At 37.7% G+C, this 24853-nt stretch overlaps 1 protein-coding gene across 12 annotated transcripts in view; it reads left to right on the top strand.

The window, feature by feature from the left end:
• Positions 1-24853, top strand: part of ATP8A (ATPase phospholipid transporting 8A1) — a 366350-nt gene that overhangs the window by 144137 nt on the left and 197360 nt on the right. Inside the window, exon 1 of one of the 12 annotated variants that reach the window (XM_065233372.1) lies at positions 19539-20169. The exons of 8 other annotated variants lie outside the window; for them this stretch is intronic. The gene's annotated coding sequence lies outside the window, so the exon portion shown is untranslated. Of the gene's footprint in view, positions 1-19538; positions 20255-24853 lie in introns of those variants that run through there. 3 more of the 12 variants (XM_065233371.1, XM_065233368.1, XM_065233369.1) reach the window with 3 other exon arrangements.

Here is a 24853-nt window from a genome sequence, read left to right as displayed (position 1 = left end):
GTTCCATTTGCTTTATTAGTTCTCGAGTTATGCAGAATAGAGAATTATTTTCCATCATATTCTTGTTTTCGTAAGGGGTCATTCAAAAGTTACGTAGTATTTAGAGGCGAGGGGTGGTTTGGTCTTTTTTTCGCGCCTTATCAACCGAGACAATTTTATAGCTTTTTTATAGGGTTTTTCTCCAAGTATAATAAGATATGGGTATTTCCGGAACCTGCATGACATCTAGAAGCCGGAAATGCATGTTTGGCGTCATTTTTACTTCCAATATGGTGACTTCCGGTTTGCTGAAAAGCTGCGAAAACTCGTCAAATACCATTCAATATGGGAGTTTCCGGAACGGTATGACATATAGAAGCCGGAAATGCATGTTTCGCCCCATGTTGAAATCCAAGATGGCAACTTCCGGTTTGCTTTAAAACTGCAAAAAATCGTAAAGAAATAGGCCTGGATAATATAATTATCCGGATAGACCTATCCAGTGGATAGAAATAAACGGAGTCTATCCCTATCCACATTTCTTTCCCTCCGGATAATATCCAAGTTAAAATTATCTGGATAATTTTAACTTGGATATTATCCATTATTTTTCCCTCCGGATAGTATCCGGAGTACTCCGAACAGTTTATGTTTAGAATAGGGATGTTTGATATCAAATATGAACTCCTAAAAATGGGTATTTTTAGAATCGGGATTATGTCCAAAGGCCGGAAAATGACATCCGACGCCATTTTGAAATCCAAAATGGCGGCTTACAGTTTCATAGAAAGTGGGAAATACTGTCAAATACCCATCAATATGGGTATTTTTGGAATCGGGGTGATCTCCAGAGACCGAAAATTGATATATGACGCCATTTTGAAATCCAAAATGGCGGCTTCCGGTTTCATAAAAAGTGGGAAATACTGTCAAATACCCATCAATATGGGTATTTTTGGGATTGGGGTGATGTCCAGAGTCCAAAAATTGGTATTTGACGCCATTTTGAAATCCAAAATGGCTGCTTCCGGTTTGATAGAAGATGGAAAATACTGTCAACTACCCATCAATATTGGTATTTTAGGAGTCGGGGTGATGTCCAGAGGCCGAAAATTGATATCTGACACCATTGTGATGATGTATGATACTATCTTAGAATCCAAGAATCCAAAGAAAAAGTGGCAAATACCTTACAATATGGGTATTTTCGGAACGGGGACGACGTGTAAGTGCCGAAAATTAATGCCCGTCGCCATTTTGGAATCCAATGATGCCGGCCATTGGGTTCAGAAAGTTTGCAATACTCAATAATATGCGTATTTTCAGAACGGGGATGACGTGTAGATGCCGAAGATCGATACCCGATGCCATTTTGAAATCCAACATGGCGGCACTCGGATTAAGAAAAAGTGTAAGTGCCGAAAATTAATGTTCGACGCCATTTTGGAATCCAATACGGTGGCCAATGGGTTCAGAATGAGTGTCAAATACTCTACAATATGGCTACTTTCAGAACGGGGACGGCCGGTAAAAGCCGAAAATCGATGTCCTACACCATTTTGGAATCCAACGTGGAAACCATCGGGTTCAGAAAAAGTGGCAAATACCCTGCAATATGAGTATTTTTGGAACGGGGACGACATGTAGATGCCGAAAATCAATGTCCGACACCATTTTGAAATCCAAGAAAGCCATTAGTTTCAAACAGAGTTTCAAATACCCTACAATATGGCTACTTTCGGATAGAAGACGACGTGTTGAGGCTGAAAATCGATGTCCGACACCTAACTGGAATCCAAGATGGTTGCCATTGGTTTTAAAAACCAGTGAAATACCTCAAAATATGGGTTTTAGTGGCAATCGGGTAACGCATGAAGACCTAAAATCGATTTCCAACGCCATTTTGAAATATAATAAGGTGGCCACCTTTTTTATAAAATATGTTAAATATTATACGATATAGTCACCATATTGGATTCCTAAATGACATGAGACATCAGTTTTCGGCAGCTATACGTCATCCTCGTTCCGAAATAACCAATATTTAAGGGAATTGGCCACTTATTTTAAACCCAATGGCCATCATCTTGAATTCCAAAACGGCATAGGATATCATTTTCCGGCCTTTGGACATCACCCAGATTCCTAAAATGTCCATATTGATGGGTATTGACAGTATTTTCAATTTTATATAAAACCGGAAGCAGTCATTTTGGATTTCAAAATGGCGTCGGATATCAATTTTGGGCCTCTGGACATCACCCCGATTTCAAAAATACCCATATTGATGGGATTTGTCAGTATTTCCAACTTTTTATGAAATTGGAAGCTGCCATTTTGGATTTCAAAATGGCGTCGGATATCAATTTTTGGCCTCTGGACATCACCTTGATTCCAAAAATACCCATATTGATGGGTATTTGCAAGTATTTCCCACTTTAAAAAAAAACCGGAGGCCACCATTTTGAATTTCAAAATGGCGTCGGATATCAATTTCTGGCCTCTGGACATCACCCCGATTCCAAAAATACCCATATTGATGGGTATTTGACAGAATTTTCCAATTTCTATGAAACCGGAAGCCGCCATTTTGGATATCATTTTCCATCTTTCCGATTCCAAAAATACCCATATTGATGAGAACATATTTCATATCAAACATCCCTATTCTAAACATAAACTGTTCGGAGTACTCCGGATACTATCCGGAGGGAAAAATAATGGATATTATCCCTATCCACTTTTTCCTTCCTCCGGATAATTTTAAAACTTTTCTATCCGGATAATTTTAACTTGACTATTATCCGTTTTAAAATTATCCGGATAGGGATAGGGATAATATCCAATGATAGATTGGATAATGGATAATGGATAGGGATAATTTTGATGCCTGCAAATACCATACAATTTGGGTATTTCTGAAACCAGTGTGACATATAGAAGCCGGAAATGCATGTTTGGCCCCATATTGAAATCCAAGATGGTGACTTCTGGTTTCGTGTAAAACTTCGAAAACTCTTCAAATACCATCCAATATGGGAGTTTCCGGAACGGTATAACATGTAGAAGCTGGAAATGCATGTTTGGCACCATTTTGAAATCCAAAACTTCCGGGTCTGGCTTCTACATATCATCCTGGTTCTACATGTCAACCGGTTATACATATCACACCGGTTCTGGAAATACCCATATTACAGGTATACCTCGATATAACGTAACTATAACTTTGACTTCGATCGTAAATTTTTGGCAAACGATCATTCAATCAAGCAAATTAACAACACCATCGGATATATGAGACAATTACCCATCTATTGGTAATGTTGATTTGTATGATTGAATTGTTATTTGTGAGATATCGACGATTGAAGTAAAAAGTAATAGTTACGTTATATTGAGGTATACCTGTATATGATATTTTACTAGTTTTAGCAGTTTCTCAACAAACCGGAAGGCTCCACCTTGGATTTCAAAATGACGCTAAACATGTATTTTTGGGTGCTACGTGTCACACCAGTTCCGGATATACCCATATTGTATGATATTTGACGAATTTAACAATTTTCCAGCAAACCGGAAGTTGCCATATTGGATTTCAAAATGGCGCCAAACATGCATGTCCGGCTTCCGTATGTCACACCAGTTCCGGAAATATCCATTTTGTATGGTATTTGACGAATTTTCGAAGTTTTCCAGCAAACCGGAAGTCACCACTTAGATAACAACATGACGCCAAACATGCATTTCGGCTTTTACATATCGCACTGGTTCCGGAAATACCCATATTATTTTTCGTGGTTTTTTTTCCAGTTTTCCCGGTTTCTCTAGATCAACTTTTTTTGCACGATTTCTCTATGCAACACTTTTGCACGGTACGTATCCTCGTGCAAAAACAGAATCGGGTCGCGCATCTACCAACTGAGTAAAAGAAGTTCCCTCATCTTATTTAAATTTTGATCATCGCACAATTTCGCATTCTTAAAAAAAAAGAAAGATGCTTTTGAATTATGATTCGATGAGAAGTACCGCATAATGGGTTTTGATGAACGTTAGACACTGGTAACTTACGCAGGGACACTCGGAAGATGTCCAGGTGTCGCCAATGTGGTCCTGGGCTGTCGTTATAACCATCATCGATCTTCTTTTCAAATTGCGTTGCTTTTCAAATTTTATCAGTTTTCTAAGTTCTTAGAAGCGAAAGGTTCAAACGGTGCCACTGTCAAGAGCCACCCTAATCATAAAATGAAATGAACTCCTACTTGTTATTTGCTGTACACATTTATCCTACGCCGCGCGCATGTGTGTATGGGTAAGCATGATAGAAGTGATGATCTAGCACCTATGATTAGTTGGTTTTTTCATATAGAAGTATGTGATTATTTTTATACCAAAACGTTCTTCGAATCATAAGGAATCTAATGGTACCAATAATAGCCCACAAGTAGAAAGTTTGTAGCATACTTTTTGAGTTTTCAAATCAAATGAAAACGATTCTCGCTATAGACCATCGTGATGTGGAAACCAAGAAACGAAAAAAAAACAGCTGCTGCAGCGCGTGTTCATCCAGCAATGCACACATTTCCATTTTGAATAGATTCGGATTGCGTCAGAGGGAATCATTTTACAATGTATGCTACATGCTCGTTCTTATCTAGAAATTGTTTCCACTGTTTCAACCAATGAGCTAGGCATTGTAAATGTACCTAGTCTCCTATGTGAACCGCGAGTATACGCTACAGAGGGCCATTGCAACAAGTTGAAATTATTTCCAAATAAACCGAAAAAAAAAGTTCATGTAGTCGTTCAGTAAACATTTTATACAAACCCCAAAAGAAATCATCTGTGTCATTTAATTTACATTTTTTTATGGAATAGTTATTTGATATGAATACCTTTCTGAAATATTGATTCTACACACAGCTAAAGATATAATTGAGAATTTTTATAAACAAGTTAATTGCTCAATATAATCATAAATAATTATTTCATAACTTATACAACAATACTTTTTCTTTCTTTGATTTTTTTTCCGTACTAAGTATCAATGGTACCGACGCCAGGGAGGCACCTCCCACATCTGGATCGTACCAATCGACCCATCAACTCATGGATCGGCTTTGCTTTGCTTTCGAAGGAAGGTGTGATCGTAGATTGTATGCCTTAGAAAATCCCGGATTGAACCTAGGCCCTTTTGGGGTGAGCGATCAACAATACTTATATATGTTCAGAAATAGTTTAAAAAATAACTATCCTGAATTTGTGGGCACTAATCTTGGTTGTGGCTGCGAGCGTGTATGAGGCCAGCGATCTTGCGGCTTGGAAGCTGGTAAATTCTGAATTCCAAATTGTTAATAACTTTCTAACAACTGAAATCAATATTCAGTACTCAACTAGTTTATTCTAGACAATTTACAAACGTTTCAAAACATATTCAAAATAAATATAAAATTATTTCAAGTTTCAATAAGCAATGTCATAGTTACGATCCGCTTAGTCCTGAGGCGTGTATGATGTCAGCAAGTTTGCGGCTGGAAAGCCGATAAATTCTTAATTTCAGAATGCTAACAACTTTTTACTAACAACTTAGCAGCACCGGTGGTGAAGTGGTAAGCGTGATTGCCTCTCATCCCAAAGGACCTGGGTTCAATCCCCGTCGGCGCCGCTGGGATATTCTGAGGCCTAAAATCTCTGATCACGCCTTCCTTGGGAAATAAAACCGTTGGTACCTGGATGCGTTGTGGGTCGATGGTGGGTCCAGGTGTGCGAGCCGATACATTCTGAATACAAAATTGTTTTACCAATTTTGTTGAAAACTTTAGTCTTATGTTAAAGTATAAATTTTTATTTTTTCAAGAGCATTGCCATTTTCTTTTAGATATACAGGCATGTTTTAGAATGGCAAGCTTCCGCCCTGGAAGGCTGGTGATACTGATTGCTAAATAATTAATGAATTTAAGCTTATATGCTAAATCAATATAAAAAAGTTATTTTTCCAATGTTGCTTAAAATTTCAGTTATATTTTAAAGCACACTTTTTATTTTACATGTGCATTTTCATTTATATCAACAGGCGTCTTTTAGAGTAGCGAGCTCTGGAAGGCTTGTGATAATGGTTGGTAAATAATTATACATTTTAGCAAATTCCATTCCTAACGATTAAAAAAACATGTTTGGCAATGGTTTGTTTCAATATTATTTATACAGTTGTGTTCAGAATAACAGCATGCTGATTTTCTTACAAAACGGCCAACTTTGACATGCTGTAACTTTGTCCTCTCTTCACGCCAGAACAAAAAATATGCTCAACTTTGTATATATGAAACATAAAATTTTTCGTGGTCTTTGCCGGAAAGTTGGGGTCAAAGCAATTTTTTTAAATAATAGCAGCTTTTGGTTTGCAAATATTTGCTCTGCGAAAATTTTATAATTTTACAACTATGCTGCGTATTTGTTGATTGGGTGACAATTGTTTAATCATGAGTACTGCAACAAATTATAAATTCAAATCTTAACAGAAATACAAAACATTGGAAATGCTGTTATTTCGAACAATTTACCTAGTATCTCACTTTCCGACAGATGTATATTTTTTTTTTATAATTCGTTTCTACCAAATTGAACTGTAGTTCTGCCGTGAAAGATTGAACTCGATTGATCAAAAGAGAACAAAGTTACAGCATTTCAAAGTTGGCCATTTTGTATGAAAATCGACATGCGCTGAATACAACTGTATATATCTAGGGCAGCTATATATTTACAGAATCTATTAAATTAAAATCTAGCTTCCACTAGGGCACCAGCTGGTCCTCTGGCAAAGCCGGGAGATCCGGAACTACCGTAAATTGGGGAATTCATGAAATTGGTCCTAGAGCTACGAATTTTTCGAAAGCACTTCTACTAGACTCATCAGATAGAACTTGGACTTGTGACCAGAAAATAGACCGTGGTGGCCATGAAGGGACATTTCGGAGGATCCGGAACAACCGTTAAAGTGGTCGATTCGTGAAATTGGTCCTAGAGCTCTGCGCTATTTTCGAAAGCACTTCTAGAATGCTCATAAGAATGAATTTAGACAGGTGACCCTAAAATTGACACTGGAGGCCACTGGGTGTCATTCCGGAAGATTTGGAACAACCGTAAAAGTGGTCAATTCATGAAACTTGCCCTAGAACTCGTTTTTTTAAAGCACTTGTAGAAGACTCATTAGAATGGATTTGGACTTGTGAGCGAGAAATGGATACTGGCGACCACTGGATGACCTTCCGGATGATCATAAAATTGGTCCTTGAGCTCTGTGGTTATCTCGAAATCACTTATGGAAGACTCATTGGAATCAATTCAGACTTGTGACCGAAAAATGGACCCTGGGGCTGCAGGGTGACCTTCCAGAAGATCACGAACAACAGAAAAAAATGTAGTTGAAGATGCTAATTTCAAATAACAGACTGTAGTGGTAATTTTTATACGATAGATGGAGTAGATGAAAGCATAGAGTTGATAGTTCCGTTAGAGTACGGCAGTGTGAAGATTGTATATAGATATTAGACAAGCGAGCTAGGACAACATTTAAGGAAGGTACAAATCGGTTTTTTCATCTCTCTTTACCAAACTCCCCCTTTGGAGAGGGATGGTGAGGGGTGTCCCCCCCCCCCCGCCACCACTGGCAAAAAGAGATGAAAACCGACCCGCTCAAGTACCAACTGTGTGTTTGAAACAGTTCTACCGATTTTTTACCGCACTTCAGTTGTTATTTGAAGGAAGGCATCCAGTCGTAGGTTTGGAAATTGCAACTATTGTTTACCCCTACCACGATATGTGCTCCTGTCATCGTCGACTTGACGATCTCGAGGGGACACGGGTGGGGTAGGTGCTGCTACTGTACCTTTCGACCATTGACAGTAATTGATGGTATGCTCCCATCCAGAGTTATGTACTTTGACTATATGTTTTTAGTATTACTTCTACGTGAAGTCAACGATTTACATAGTTGAAGATGCTAATTTCAAATAACAGACTGTAGTGGTAATTTTTATACGAAGAAAAAATGGTCAATTCCTGAAACTGGTAGTAGTAGCTCGTGGATTTTTCTAAAGTATTCAGGGTCTATTTTATTTTATTTTATTTTATTTTACTAGTCTTCGAACTGATTGTACAGACAGATATTTCTATTCACTAATCCTATTTCTAAACATTGTCTTAGATACATTAAAATCAAAAAGGACAAATACTTCATTAAGACGACGACAACAAACATCAAACGGATGGTTCTGTCCATAAAGAGTGCGGTGCACAGGAAGGCGGAGAAAATCTGCAGGCCGGATCGTTCTGGCAGGAATGTTTACATTTATATTGCTACGTATAGCAGTCTACGTTGCTCTTCAGGATGTCGAATATAAAAAGCCGCTGCCAAGGTCGGTAGATGTAGGCGCAGCGATGCTCGTAGGGTGGTAATCAAACCGGATCATTCCACGGAAGTAAACGAGGTGCAAATTGAAGAATGTTCCTTTGAATACGCTCGATCCGGTTAATCTGAACGACATGGTATGGCACCCACACCAGCACTCCAGACTTTTCAATATAGACTTTTCAAGCAATGAATGTCTTCAAACTGCTGCGTGTTTCGTTTGATGAATCCAAGCACTGCGTACGCCTTGGCGGTCGATAGAAAGAAATTACATTACATTTTCGGGCATTTACATCCATTTCGTTTAGCCTGCACCAGTGTAGTAACGCGTCGATGTCAGCTTGTATGGCACAGAAATCAACTAACGATGAAACTTCCCGAAAGAACTTCAAATCATCGACAAACATTATAATTATTTTGATACATATGTAAAGTGGATAGAAATAAACAGGATCTTGGGTTCCAAAATAGCGCCAATCATTGATTTCCTTCCTTCCACGTTGTCCTTGTACCGCAAATACCCATATTGTGGGGGTACTTGACACTTTTCCTAACACCGATGACGTAGGACATCCTTTTTCGTCCTCTACACGTTGTCCCGTTTCAAAAAATATCTACACTAAGGCAAGTGAACATAAGAATTCCATCAAGTTCCACTTATGAACGACCCATATGAATTTCATAAACATGTCACAGTATAATTGGGAATGTACCCGCGTACCGAGGTGGCAGTTGTGGGTTCAAGTCCCACCGGTTTCCGGTAGCCGGGTTTTTCACAAAATTTTCTCCCATACGTGTGTTTCTGGCAATGTAATTTGCTTTTCAGTATCTCACTTTCCAATAAAACATAAAACAACATGACTTATGCAAGGTTTTCGTCTAACATGAGGTAGCTCTTATTCGCCTTTAGCCGTTCCATTCTTCTTAGCGTTGACAGATGAGTAGTCATGATACAGGCCCTGTAATCTCAACGTCCATGGTTCGGTTCCAGTCTGTTTATTATTTTTCATAAGGCATATCAGTTAAATTCATACCGATTTCTTGTGGTTAAAATTCATAAGTGGTTCTACTGGAATTCTTAATTTCTTTGGCTCAGTGTATATTGTGGTTTTTCGACATTTCTTCTCAAACCGTAATTTGCCATCGTGGATTCCTAAATGGCATCAATCATCGATTTTCGGCCTCTAAACGTCGTCCCCGTTCCAGAAATATCCATAATGTGGGGTATTTGACACTTTTTAACAACCCGGAAGTCACCATCTTGGATTTCAAAATCACATGATATACAGTTCCGGAAATACCCACACTGTAGGTTAGAAACCACGGAACTTTAGGACCAATTTTATTAAATGACCACTTTTACGGTTGTTCCGAAACTTCCGGAAGGTCACCCAGTGGCCTCCAGCGCCCATTTTCCGGTATCAAGTTAGAGTTCGGTCTAATGAGGCTTCTGTAAGTACTTTCGAAAAACGGGAATCTGTTGGACACATTTCATGAATTGACCACTTTTACGTTTGTTCCGGATCTTCCAGCTCTCCCAGAGGACCCTAGTGGCAGATAAATTTCACCATCTATTTGCTCAATAAGTTTCCCCAATACTCCAGGACATTATATTTCCAAATTGCTTCAAAATCAGAGTTCGGCCCCAATTAGGTCAAATTTCATATGGACCTGTATTCCCATAGCGTGGTTATACCGCACTATAGGAATCTTATTGTATCCGCGCTATAGGAATCCAGCATTAACGAATCCGCGCTTTGGGAATCTTGACTGTATGTGTTAAGAGGATGAAATCAGTTTTTTCTAATTATGCAGGAGAAGTTGGCAAAATTTTCGATGGAAGAATAATAGCGCCTGCTATAAGTTTATTTCGATTTAATTAAATATTTGCTAATAGCATCGAGATTCAAAAAATTTAAATACAATTTGGATTTGGATTTGGAAACGAAGATAAAGAAAAAAAAAGTCAGAAGATACTTGATCTGAAAGAATTCAATATACTATACTAGATTTGACAGAAATATTTTTTAATACAAGCTGTTCAATAAAATATTTGTTAATAAAATCCGTAATACTGACTTCGATTTTATCCGCAAAAAAAGAATTATCCTTCGGAATTCTAGCAACCTCTATATCACTAGGATTTCCACCATTCACGAAGGCTATGTAGCACATTGTTGCCTTTGTCACAGTCATCGTGGCTTGAGCTTCCAAAACATGCTTGCTGTCTACGCAAATTTTATCATTTTTAGTCTTGAATCCAAATCCTGCTGTATTGTTCGCTGCTTCTCTTATATGAAGAAACTTCTTCTTCATGTGTTGCAGCTCTTTTCTCTTAACAATTATGACAGTTGTCCCATCTTCCGATAGACCTGTAAAAAATGCTATGGACAAATATATGCTCTTATAAAAATATAAAATTTATGGTAAAATAAATTGTTGGAATATTTCGGCGTAAAATTTTATTAGTTGATTAGGAGCAGAGAGATATAATTTTTCTTGATGTGGAATCTGAAAGGCCACATATTATGCAACATTTGAGGATGAAATCGGAAGATTTTTTTTCTAAAAATCTAAAATTGAATTATATTTCATGAGAATCAAGTCGAAACAACATACAAAATGTAGGTTTTCACTATATCTACAATTCTTTCATACACAGTTTTAGTGAGAAAATTTAAACAAAAGAGTTAGAGCATAAAATATGGTTATCTCACTGAAACTGTGTATGAGAGGCTTTTATATATATATATATACAGTCATTCCAAAGCAAAACGATATAGTGGTTTTCAGAATTTCGATAATTTTTTTTAGTTTTGTTCCTTATTGCAAAATATTAGACTACTGTTTTTTTGTTTTGTCATTAGGGTAACCATTTATTGTTAGGGTGGTCCAAAAAATCGTTTTTTTCGATATTTTTTCTAAATCGCCATTTCCATATGTTCAGATCAAAATATTAAATGAAAGGTAATTAAAAGTTATTTTAAGAAAACGTACAATAATATTAAAAAAAAAATCGGATTTTGTACTGTAAACATTGATTATACTTGTTTTTTTTATGGTTATCAGGGTTTGTAGACAGAGGGAGTAATATGTTTTTATATTCTTCATTGAAAAGTTATGCTTTTTTACATAACATATAAAAAAAATAAACGATGTGTTTTGTTTCGTTTTTGAGTTATATTTTATGAAGTTATCCAGTTTTGGCTTTTGGAGTATTGAATACTCCTTGCGACCAGGGAATCAAATCCACCGTTTCAGATAAAGATAATGTCATTCTCATTTTGGTTACACTCATGATCATTACAAACCCAAAATTCACAACGGACAGTTCTGGAGATATAATGCGATTATCATTTGTGTTACAGGTTATGATCATATGAAATAGCAATAACCTCCGTTCATCATTATCAACTGGAACTGAAAATTCCCCACGTAACACAAGAAAACCAAAAACTCTATAAAACGGGTAATTTCGAAACGGGATGATGTATATAGATCGAAAACCGAAGACCGCCATCATTTGGAAATCCAAGATGGTGGCTGTCAAAAAACTGTCAAACACCCTGCAATATGGGTATTTATAGATCAGGGATGACATACAAATGTAGAAAATTTGCTGCCATTTTGGAATCCTAGATAAAGCAAAAGCAGTACCTTACAATATGGATAATTTTGAAACCGGGATCACACGTAGATGCCAGAAGTTGAAGTCCGCTGCCATTTTGAAATCAGTGATTGATTTATGAAAAACTGTCAAATAACCTACAATGTGGGTATTTTTTAAATCAGAATGATATGTATGTCGAAAATCAATGTCCGCCGCCATTTTGATCAATTTATTTTACAGTTTTATCTAAAACCAACAGTCGTCATCTTGGATTTCAAAATGTCAGTGGACATTGATTTTCGGCCTATACACTTTATCTCAGTTCCAAAATGCCCATATTGTAGGGTATTTGAAAGTTTTTCTGAAACCAACGGCTGCCATATTGGATTTCAAAATGGCAGTGGTCATCGATTTTCTACATCTACATGTCTTCCCGGTCCATATTGTTGAGTACTTGACATCCAAAACAACTTTGCCGAAAACAGCAAATTCCTAGATTTCGAGATACATTACACAGTGATTGTTATCATTTCAGTGGATTATCGTGGATTATCGGATTATCAGTGGATTATCGTATGATCATGATGTGTAACACAAATGATAATTCATGATCTCAGATGTACACTGATCATGATTCCGTAAATTATTATTATTATACCTTATTATTTCAAATGCTACGTAATAAAGTGTATTGTTTTGTCTAACCAAAAGATGCCTGTACAGCGTTCTACAACTCTCTCTTTGACACCAACTTTCTATCTGGTTTAGTTTTGTTGCAATATTGTTCTAAACACATCATTTTGGGGTCGATAATTGACGGTTGCCTAGGCAGTATTTAAAAAATTGAGACAAAAACGTTAGCGCAAAAAAAAATATTAAAGGCTGAAATTTTTTTCAAATATGGTCGAATAAAAGTGGGAAATATGGTGCCTTGAACAAAATTGCTTTAAATTACATTCTGTTCAACTTTGCTGAACACTGCATATGTATATAAAAAAGTTAGGTTATGCATTCATACTTAAATGAAAGCCACCCTAATCAGCTAAATATTGCATCAAAATAAGGACACATTTATTCCAAACAACTTCTAGAAGGACACTTATTACCAAAAATGAAGAAAAAAATGTGTCGAGATTTTTTTTCTTGCTAAATGGTCGCTTCGGACCCTTCAGGCATGTTCCAAGTGCCCTTGGGGAATTGTCCAGAACCGAACTAGAGTCCACCATGCCTCCACCAGTCGGCGCCGCCGGGATGTTCTGAGGCATAACATCTCTGATCACGCCTTCCTTCGGAAGGGAAGTACAGCCGTTGGTCCCCGGTTCATGAGTTGATGGGTCGATAAGGAAAAGGCCCAGGTGTGGGAGCTGCCTCCCTGGCGGCGTCGGTAGCATTGGTGCTCAGCACGGAAAACAAGATTGACGTAAAACAAATCCAAAAAAAAAAAAAAAAAAAACGTTTGTTAGTCTGAAATATAATTGTAATTTTAAAATAAGGCAACTTTAAAAATTCGGTTGATTTATTATGCATCCAAAATTTTAGTAATTATTTTGCGAGCAATGCAACCGCCCTTCTTGTGCGTGAGCTCGCTTGTCTAGAAGACGTGTGTTAGTCTGAAATATAATTGTTATTTTAAAATAAGGTAACTTTAACAATTCAGCTGATTTATTATGCATCCAAAATTTTAGTAATTATTTTGCAAGCAATGCAACCGCCCTTCTTGTTTAGAAGACGTTTGTTAGTCTGAAATATAATTGTAATTTTAAAATAAGGCAACTTTAACAATTCAGCTGGATTATTATGCATCCAAAATTTTAGTAATTATTTTGCGAGGAATGCAACCGCCCTTCTTGTGCGTTTGCTTGCATGTTTAGAAGGCGTTTGCAAGTCTAAAATTTAATTGTAATTTTAAAATAGGGCAATTTTAAAAAATCAGTGGATTTATTATGCATCCAAAATTTTAGTAGTATTTTGCAATCAATGCAACCGCCCTCCTAGTGCGCGAGCTCACTTGCCCATTACACATTCCTTGCGAGCTTAGGTGTAGAAAGATGTATTATGTTTTAATATCTCCGTACAGCGGCGCCGGTGGTGTAGTGGTAAGCGTGATTACCTCTCACCCCAGCAGGCCTGGGTTCAATCCCAGTCGGCACCGTCGGGATGTTCTGAGGCATAACATCTCTGATCACGCCTTCCTTCGGAAGGGAAGTAAAGCCGTTGGTCCCCGGTTCATGAGTTGATGGGTCGATAAGGAAAGAGCCCAGGTGTGGGAGCTGCCTCCCTGACGGCGTCGGTAGCATTGGTGCTCAGCACGGAAAACTAGATCGACGTAAAAAAAATCCAAGGAAAAAAAAATTCTCCGTACATAGAGACATTTTAAAATTTCTGAAATATGTAATATTTTTATGATTCAAAATGAAAATAATAATATTCGAAAGGATTATTTATGAAATTCTTAAAATAAGCTTAAAAGCTTAGCTTAAAATAAATCAGCTATCTGATGTGTCAATTTTTTTAAATTTTTGTTGCATTGGAAGTTTCAAAGCTGCATCTAATATCTCTTGTACTTGGACGTGAAGTTCAAAACATAATTCAGTGGATGAATTATTTTGCAGATATCTTCGTCTCAGTGTTAAATTATTTACTTTATAAACTAAATTTTTAATAAGATATGTGTCTAACAAACAACAGTTTTTTAAAGTTTTCGTTAAACCTCGAAATTTTTCAAAGAAAATCGTGAAAATCTGGAAAGCTCAAGGAAAATGTAAGTAAGTAAACATTAACTCTTCTAAATTATTGGCGCCCTCAAAGCTATGAAGCGCCCCATTTGGTAGGCGCCCCCCCCCCCCCCAAATGAAGAGGGCTGCGCACGCCTGTGCACGTAGCATATGGGATTAGAGCTAATTGGGGACAAACTCTCATGCCGATGCCACTCCAAAAATAAATGAATAGGTTATTTTTTAGCTAAAAATTAATAATTGTTACCCACATTCATCAGCGTTCCTTCGAGTAACTTATTGCGTTTTTGGGTAACAGTTGGTCATTTGTGCGTTAAAATCCATTACCCATCTATTGAACATTCAGAAAGAAAAAAAAAAGGAAATGTAGACTTCTTTCCATACTAAATCTAGCCTCGCCGTTTTCATTCATTCGATGCATAAAAGTGGAATAGTAATGGCTTGTATAAATAAGTAAATTCTTTGGTTTTTATTTAAATACTTTATGAACATGATTTTTAGCCAAAAACTAGTTCATCATGGAGAGAATTTACACTGCTATGCATACTTTTTAGTCAAATGTATTTTAAGAGTATTATAATGTTCATCGTGAGTTTTGTCATACATATAATTTATTTTAAAGATTTTAAAGTAGGAAGGAATGGGTAGTTTCCCATAGAACAAGCAGAATTGTTGGGTACCGTAAAACGGGGTAACTTTGGTAATTTTTAAAGAATATTATAAATATTTTTTACCACAACTAATGTTTGCAAAACAATTTTTTTTTTAACAAGTACTGAGGATCGAGAAACGAAGTGCTCAATTTTGCACCTTATTTTTATATAACATAATATCCATTTAGCTAATGCGATCGTACAAATCATGGGGTAGCTATATTATGGTCAACCAATACATTTTGCAGATAATTTCAGATGTTACCGAGAAAAAGCACTTCGGGCGATGATTTTTATTTATTTACTAATTCTTCACCAATCAAACGTCGACTATTTCAGTTATAATAAGTTTATAACGTCTGTTTTTTTATACCAACTTATCTGGCTCAACTCGAACATTTTTAGCATACTTTTGTTCATTGTCACGTCAATTGTTTCGCAATAATCGTTATAACAAAACATCATTTTATTGAACGTCCCATTTCTAGCAAAGTTCCTTCTTTGATTGTTGACATGAAAGAAATGTATGCTTCTTAGAGGACGAGTAGGAGCATAAATCTCTGTGGTGTTCACCCTTTGCACAATAACATCGTTTATCAAAAGCTATCATTGCAAGCTCTCTTCGCCTCTATATTAATTAACATACATCGCGATGGATGTTCCAGATCTTCCGGAGTACTGTCCCCTGGATCCCAGGGACAATGTTCTGCTCACATCTCCAAATTCATATTGATAAGACTTCCATACATAGTTTCAAAAAAATCTAATTCTAGAATCAGTTTCTTGAATTGACCACACTGTTCCAGATCATCCAGAGGTCCATTCTGTGATACCCAGGGTCCATATTCCAGTCACATCTCCAAAATAATTCTGAAAAGACGTCTATGAGTGGTTTTGAAAAAAACACAGAGTTCTAGAATCAATTTCATAAATTGATCACTTTTACGGATGCTCCGGAAATTTCGTAGCTGCTTATTGTGTCTATCGCTACCCATAACGAAAATGAATGCAAAGTAGATGAACATACGCTGTGGGTTGTTTTTATTTCTCGGCTTTCCACTTCACACTGCGTGCTGCTGCTATAGCGGGGAATGTTTGCGCATGATTTGGAAATCCAAAAAGTATGCTATGAACAGGGCTGGCAAATGTCATTTTCAATGAAAGATCTCACGCGATATTTACAGAGATACTTTTGTCACTATCATCGGATGAGAAAACGATGATAGAGATTTTCTTCAAAATATCATCGAATTTTGCGTCATGACAAAACGTGACAGTGTTGTGATCATCGTAATTACTAGCTCATTTATTGCTTTTAAAGTTACTTGTACCGAGAAAATCGTAATAATATATTCACTCTATCGATTACATACGGTTACTTGCGTGAATTAATCTAAATCAGTTAGAAATGTAGATGTTAAAACCGCAATAGAATTATTCTCATGAGTGCTTGATCATTGGAAAATGACGAGAAAGCTAATGATAGGTAGTGTCGTCTCGTGATAGTGAGAGGACCTGTTTTCTCATTCTCACATGACGGCCGTGATGTTTACCAGCTCTGGCTATGAACTTATTATTTGTGTTCTATAATTGGCATCATTGGATTGCTTTTACTCTTAGTAATTATTTGATATAAAAAAATATACATAGTTCCATATAAAAATTTCAAGCAATCGTGGGCGTAATATGATCATGTCCATTTAGCGCACCTATACAAGCATATTCACCGCACGGGATAAATGCGTGCACCAAGAAGCAGTTCATTTTTACAATGATTAGGGTGGGTCTGTGCAATTATGTTGGTTGAAACTATCGTTTCAAAGACAAATCAAACTGAATAGTAGGCATTGTTAGAAATTGAGGTAATAAGAAGTTATGGTAGGGTTCCAATGTTTAGCAATTATCCATGTTCTACCCCGTTTTATCATAGCACTATTATAACACCGTGCAGCTCTCTTTGATGTAGTAACATCAGTGCAGCTCTATTTGACGCGGTATGCCATATGGAGCTTTTGTTGTCAGGAACATGTAAACTAATAACTTTTAAACAATTCTTAAAAATTGAGGAATTTCAGGAAAATGCGAACAAATTCTGAGCATTCGATAAAATAAAATCGTCACCAGAAGGCAGGTCTAATTTTATGAAATGCCGCACAGTGGATTGCTCCGATGATTCATTTTGATCATTTTGGTCAATCTCGATAGGCTCATGAGTCGCCTCGTAAAGATGGTAGTATAGTGATGGCTAATTTTATGATAAATCTGGGATTTTTTGTATTGAATTAAAAGTACATTCTCTAATCCCAGTGAAAGTAATTGGGCAATATTATATTACTAAATTGTTCTTTTGGGAGTTGGCTATCGATGGATTGACATAAATATCCAAAAAATTGCCCTGGCCCGGTGTTGAAACTAGAAAACCAAAGTAATGTCGAGTACTTTTGACCATTTTTTTCAGTAAAAACACATTCCTGTAAAAACAAATAGATTTATCAGTATAGTTTGTTCCCAAAAAATGATCTCTAATCAGTTCCGGACAGACAAGTGGAAGAAAATCCCAAGAAAACTTGCTCAATTTCTAGAAATTAGTAAAACAGTTCTCCCGGGCGCCCCGCTTCCTTTGCCCTTAAACATCCATCTTGAAGATGAACGAGAAAGATTTGGAATTACGGTTATGTGAAATTATTGGAAAATTAAAGTCTCATGCGTCGAGGGGCTGATTAATTCGGCACATAGCTGTGTAGTTTTGTAGCTGTGGGATGGTCCATTAATTATGTCACGCAAATTTGGCCCATTTTCAACCCCCCTCACCCCTTTGTCACATTTTTTGTATGAACCTTAATTTTTTTTTGTATGGCTCGTCACAGTTTTCAAAACCCCCCTCCCCCCTAAATGTGTGACATAATTAATGGACGACCCCTGTGCAGTAGTGTAGTGAAAGGATGTATTTGCTAGCAAAAGCAACATCCAACGCACTGAGAAATCTCGCGTCACTTTTCAAATAGACCAATATATATTGATCGATTCTCTTCATCGACTCGCTCATCGGCATTGGAAATCGATGAAGAGAATTTATGATTCTGAACGCTATAAACATTGCTTTGTACAAGAGAGAAAACGTTAACTCACATTTGATGCATACGGTCCATGCAACAACTTCAAGTGACGTGACATACGCTTGAGCATTCGTAGTAGTACTAGCAGCACGTACATCGCAAGGGGTGTCCATGCCACAGCAAGTCGAAATTTAAAGAAGACTAGCTATCGTACCACTGTCATTCATGTCTTGACCACCCAAGTTTCGCTTCAATGATTTTTTTTCAAATTTTTAGTTGAAAAGCAAATCAGTTCAGTTTGATTTCTCTTCATCTTTCATTCAACAAAAAAAAATCACAGATCCAAGAAAAACCGAGGAAAGATATTTCGAAACATTTTCTCACCACACCACAGTCTTTGCATTTGTACCATCACTTGAAACGATTGCACAGTGTGCTCACTAAACCACTCGAGAGCCGGAATAATTATGGCACACTGAGATCAGGGTGCAATGTTTGACAAATTGTTGCCAAAAACATCAACGATTATCATCAGGGCAGGTTACCTTAAATATCATTCTTAGTGTTTTCAGCATTCAAGAATATTACTTTTAACAATTTTTAACGATAAATTAACACCGTGTTGATTTCTTCTATCGCCGACATGAGCTAGTAGCAGTAGGTAATTGAATCAACCGTACTCAACCAAAGCAAATCCCATTCATTCAAACGGTGCATAGCATATGTACACACTGAAAAAGCCGCAAACAACTCACACAGCTTTAAATCCTCACCGAGGAGTTTGACGTTAACTATTCGCAGTTTCGATCGCACTAAACCATCTCACTCTACCGACAACGTGTGTGTTAGGTGAGCGAATCATTGAAGCCGACTTTAGACGCGACAAGTGATTGTAATTCAACTTACCTCAGAACTGGCAGTCGGCGTTCAATTGACTTGAGATCGACTAGAGCAAGTCCGACATCGACCAACATTGTCGACGTCTAATTTGCACCTCAAGTAGGTTGAACACGGAATTGAATCATCTAAACCGGGCTTAATGGCTGGCAAAATCCAAATCGAAGATGTGCTGTTGCTGTTACTGTAATGTCTGTCAGTGGTGTCTGACGAGACTGACGGTCGGATGTGTTGCAGTCGTTTTGCTGGCTACATTTTTGTTGCGCTGTTAGTGCCGCGGTCGTCGGTAGCGCAAATTATCCAACATTCTACGATTGTGAGAAATAAAATTTGACCCCTCGCAGTAGCAGCGAATGCGACGATAATGTTGATAAACAGACAAAATAAGTTAATCGAGTGAAAAATTATCCCCCACTACAATGCCGCGCGGGTTGTGCTGCTAGATCGGGGTAGATTTTTGTGGGTCAACGTAAGCCGTGTGCAGTGTACCAGGCGCGTCAAGAGAAGTGTCAGTGGAAGCCAAGTGAGATGCACTGTTTTGTGCGTGTTATTGTCATTTCCGACCCTGCCGAGTGAACGGGTGGCTGTTTTCAATCGGAATTATTTACATCTTGAATGGTTTGCAGCGTTTGCAGTGCGTGCTAATAGTAATATTATGTGATTTCATTCGTGCTGCGTAATGTCACAGTGCTGGTAAATGGTGGTCACCAATTAGTGGGAAAAGAAAGTGTAGGGAACGAAAATGTATGCAAGAAAGTCGCCGTACAATCGTGTAGTAGCAGTTTCACAACAACTACTGTGAACTGTAGTGAATATGTAATTAGCAAACGAAGAGGTGAAGCCAATTGATAAACAAATCCAAGTCAACAAACACGTGACATGAGAGTGTGTCAACCGGGTAAAGGTGATTCATATGAGTGGTATTGTTTGTGAATTAACGGACTTAACTGTATTGTTTTCGTAGCGTCACGATATTGGGTACATATTTTAGTTCAGTGGTACTCATGCGAGTGCTACACTGGTACGCAGACCGTTTATCATTATCATTAATTTTTCATCGTTATCGATTGGTTTGATTAGAATGGACTTTCTATATTTGAAAAGAAAGAAGTATCACTTGTCAATGGCTACATATGTGTGTGCTTCAACCATGTCGGCTCAAGCAAACCCCACACGTATCGATACATTGACGCGAAGGGGAATTATTGACAATAATATTGATGATGTGAATAGAGAAATATTTTCAATATCGATGTAGTGACGCCAATATAGAATGAATGGACAAAATGAATATTGTCATTAAAAGCAATCATGTAGTGTCTACTTCATACGGACAATGTTTCCCACGTCAATCTAAACGTGCGGTGTTATTATTGGTGCGCAGTGGGTTGAAATTAGTTTTTTTTTTTAAACAAAATATCTCACAAAGTATCGATTTTGTAGCTTTGGGATGCCATACACAGATAAAAAAAAAGTAAGAGGTTGTATCCAAGGTACGACCGTAGATTTGACGTAGGATTACGAAAGGTAGTTTTGATGTCACAGCAAAAGTATAGTAAATATTAAATTGATTTCTTAACTCGTTATCAGTGAAAAAGTTCGATAGGTTGAAATTCGGAAGCAATTTGAGAGTTCTGTTTTTAACGTACTCAGTCGGTATCCATCCTGCATGATTTGTCTTGGATACAAGCTCTTACTTGAACTCTTTAGTTAACTCTATTATCAGTCATTTGTGGTCCTGAAAAGGGCCGATGGGTTTTGAAGCTTGGAAGCCCGTTTAGAACAATGCTGTGGAATTTTTTCCTCGATATTCTAGAGATAATAGCGGTGCGGAAATGAAATATTTATTAAAGAAAACACATCAATCACAGAATCTGATCATTCCGGACGGTACCTACGTTTATTTAAAGATAATTCGGCAAGAATATTTTTTATGGGACGAGCTTAAAATTTGCAAAATATTAAAAGACATAAAGATAGGTACCGTATGGCATGCTCAGTGCTCGGCGACTGTGTTAGGGAAACCACTTTTCCCATCACAGAACCGCCTCATTTTCTGATGACAAAATTACGCATTTTCGTGCACAAAACGCACGGAATTTTTGGCTTATTCAATAACTAAAAAACGCGAAAATTAATTGGAGGAATTTCTTGCTAGATATTCGCGATCAATCATATAATTTTTTTTTCTAGCGTCCTTGAGAAAACCTTACCTTAATTCGAAGTGTTTCTGGTAAATTGACATGGTCATGTGGTATTTGGTCATTGTGGAAATTTGTATGTACCACTTGAATACTGGACGCATTTGACCACAAACGTTTTTTTGCTGGGTACATTATCAAAGAGCTTTGGGAGTGATGTGGCTGGCAGCAGGGCATGTGTTCAACACGGATGAAGCTGATGAGCTGTATGTTGTTTGGAACGAGGGTGAGGCGCTTGGCTTAGATGGCCCACAGCGGCTCACGACGAGCAGCTGAATCCGATCAGCGGTTGAGGGCAGCCTTTCGTTGTGTATTAGGGAACACCTCCACACGCTGTGATTGAATAAACACCGTTCGGTGTGACCGGATGGAATTCAATTTAGAAATCTGTGTTAGGGAAAGCGCTTTTCGCAAGCAATCGGTTAAAATTTTAAGTGCCGTATTTTTTAATAATATCTTTATTTTTACAGGCTCAATCAAATAAACTTTACAGAGCCGAGTTATCATTTTCGTTATACGTTATTACTGTCTTATATTTAAAGTTAAAGGAACTGGACCGAATACTCGTGGTTGTCTCGAGGTTAATGGAGATTTACAACGATTCTCCTTTGACGTCCATTTTTGCTAGAGCCCGAATACACATCTACAAGGCTTTCACGGGATGGATTCACTGTCATAAGTGATGCGACCGGTTAAAGCAGATTTTGTTTTTATTAAATCTATTGGGACAATATTAGGCATAGTAACAAAGGAAAATGATGGACCTCCTCATTCCTCGTTGACGTCTCAAGACTGAACTTTATTTGATATGTATAAGAAATCCGATTCTGAAATTCATCCAAGTTTGATCATTATTAAAAATCTCGTGAATTATTCATAAACAGATCAGAGTTACATTTATGTTCCTTCATATGCGAAGTTTGCGACTTTCGGAATTGGTTGGAAATGCTATCTAAAAGCTTCATGCTTTAGTGTAATAATTTATTAGCTAGAGAATGGTCTTCGAAGAGGGTAGGTAGATAGTTCCGTTATGCTGGGTTTAGACTAGGCAAGTCAAATGATCAACTCAGTTGAATTCAATTGGCTTGAAAAGTTGAGCCTGGTTCAAATTTTTTCAATTCAAGTGAGTTGATCAAGTCAGTTGAATGACATGGTTTACACGTTCAATTCGCGTTCAAGTCAGTTGAATTCAACTGACTTGAACAATTGACTTGCCCTGTCTAAACCCAGCTTTAGAGTACGGCAGCATGAAAATGAGCGAAGGGGCATAAATGCGACAGTGCAAGACAAGCGCACACTTTTTCCTAACCCAAACGATGTACGCGGTGATTTGAAGTAAGCATTTCCAACCAACTCTGAAGATCAGAGTTGTTAATCGATAAAAGTCGATAATGTCTGCATTAATCTTTGCGTGCCTAACGTCTAAATTAGCATAGATTTCAAAATTCAATTAGCTCTAAAAACATAATTTCTCAATCTTTTTCTTCACAACAAATTGCATTTTGTGGGGAATCTATTGAAGTTTTTGAATCCATCTGAAAATATTTGGATCAATACATGGTTCCGAAATTATTCCGGTTCCCTTTGGGGTCACTTTTGGACGACATTCGGCTTTACTATTCTGTAATCAGTATACACACGATGAACATCATGTTTTTTCTCACAAACGATGTAATTGGACCAATAACAGCTATACCGACGGTCCACATTGGGCATCCCGGAAATGTTCTGGTGCCCTCTGGAAAGTGGTCAATGCTCAACAAGAACCAAAACCCATCGTGCGACATATCAAACTTCATGATTTGACAAATCTTGGCCAGTAATGGTCTTATTGAGAGTCCATGGTCACACTAGCCCTCCCAGACATGTTCTGGTGCCCCCTGGAAAGTGGCCAATTCTCAAAAAGAACCAAAACCCATCGTGCGACATATAAAAATTCATGATTAGATAAATTTTGGCCGGTAATGGCCTTATTGAGAGTTCATGGTCACACTAGCCCTCCCGGGAATGTTCTGGTGCCCCCGGAGAAGTGGCCAATTCTCAACAAGAACCAAAACCCATTATGCAACATATCAAACTTCATGATTTTACAAACCTTGACCGGTAATGGCCTTATTGAGAGTTCATGGTCACACTAGCCCTCCCAGACATGTTCCGGTGCCCCCGGAGAAGTGGCCAATTCTCAACAAGAACCAAAACCCATCGTGCGACATATCAAAATTCATGATTTTCCAAATTTTGGCCGGTAATGGCCTTAATGAGGCTCAAAGGTCACACTAGCCCTCTCGGGCATGTTCCGGTGTCCCCGAGAAAGTAGCCGATTCTCCACAAGAACCAAAACACGTCATGCGACATATCAAACTTTATGATGCTGCTGAACTCGGCCAGTAATGGTCTTTTTGAGAGCCCACGATCCCATTGGCCCTCCCTGGCATGTTCCGGTGTCCCCGGGTATATTTTCAATTATCGACAAGAACCAAAATCCGTCGTGCGACATATCAAACTTTATGATTTTGCACGGCCAATAATGGTCTTAGGCAGTCCACAGTCCCATTAAATTGGCCCTTCCAGACATGTTCCACTGCCCCCAGGAATACCTACCCCCACCCCCTCTGGGTAGATATCCAACTCCCAATAAGAACCAGAACCCCTCGTGTGACATATCAAACTTCATTATTTTACGAAACTCCGTCCGTAATGACCATATTAAGAGTTCAAGTTTGCTAACCCAGACACGATCCGATATTCCCAGGAATGCTGTTGAATTTAGAACTTCATCAGGAATTGCTTCCATTCTCATTCGGGATTTTTTTTAAATTAAAAAGCGTGATTTCTTTTGGAATTTAATTCGTGATTCTTTTGTAATCCCAGCCAGGATCCTTTTGTAAATGTATCCAAGATTCTTCTGAGATTTTCCTATAGATCAATCCTGGTCAAGAATCCTATGTAGAATTCGACAAGAATCTTATCTAAAATCCAATACAGGATTCTTTTGGACTATAAGATACTGATACTGAAAATAAAGTGTTTTTTGTGCTGTACCTTAGGACTATAGCTTGACGATGTGTTGTATAGTGAACAAGAATCCTCGGCTCTGAAAAATAAACTCGATTGAGCCTTATCAAATTAATTAATAAACACATAAAAGAAGATGAATTCCGTCACGTGTAAAAGTAGTTATTTCTAAGTGTGTAGATAAGATGCCATAAGAATCCTGGAAAGGGTTCTAGAAGAATCTTGGATGGGATTCTAGAAGAATCCGGATAGGATTTAAAAAAGTCCTGGTTGGGATTCTAGAAGAATTCTGGTTGGGGTTCT

This window comes from Ochlerotatus camptorhynchus, unplaced genomic scaffold, assembly GCF_037179485.1.
Source record: "Ochlerotatus camptorhynchus isolate MF236.1 unplaced genomic scaffold, CSIRO-AGI_Acam_v1.1 ptg000401l, whole genome shotgun sequence".
NCBI lineage: Eukaryota > Metazoa > Arthropoda > Insecta > Diptera > Culicidae > Ochlerotatus > Ochlerotatus camptorhynchus.
Note: the sequence above shows the minus strand (reverse complement) of the source record. Positions and strands in the feature narration are given on the sequence as shown.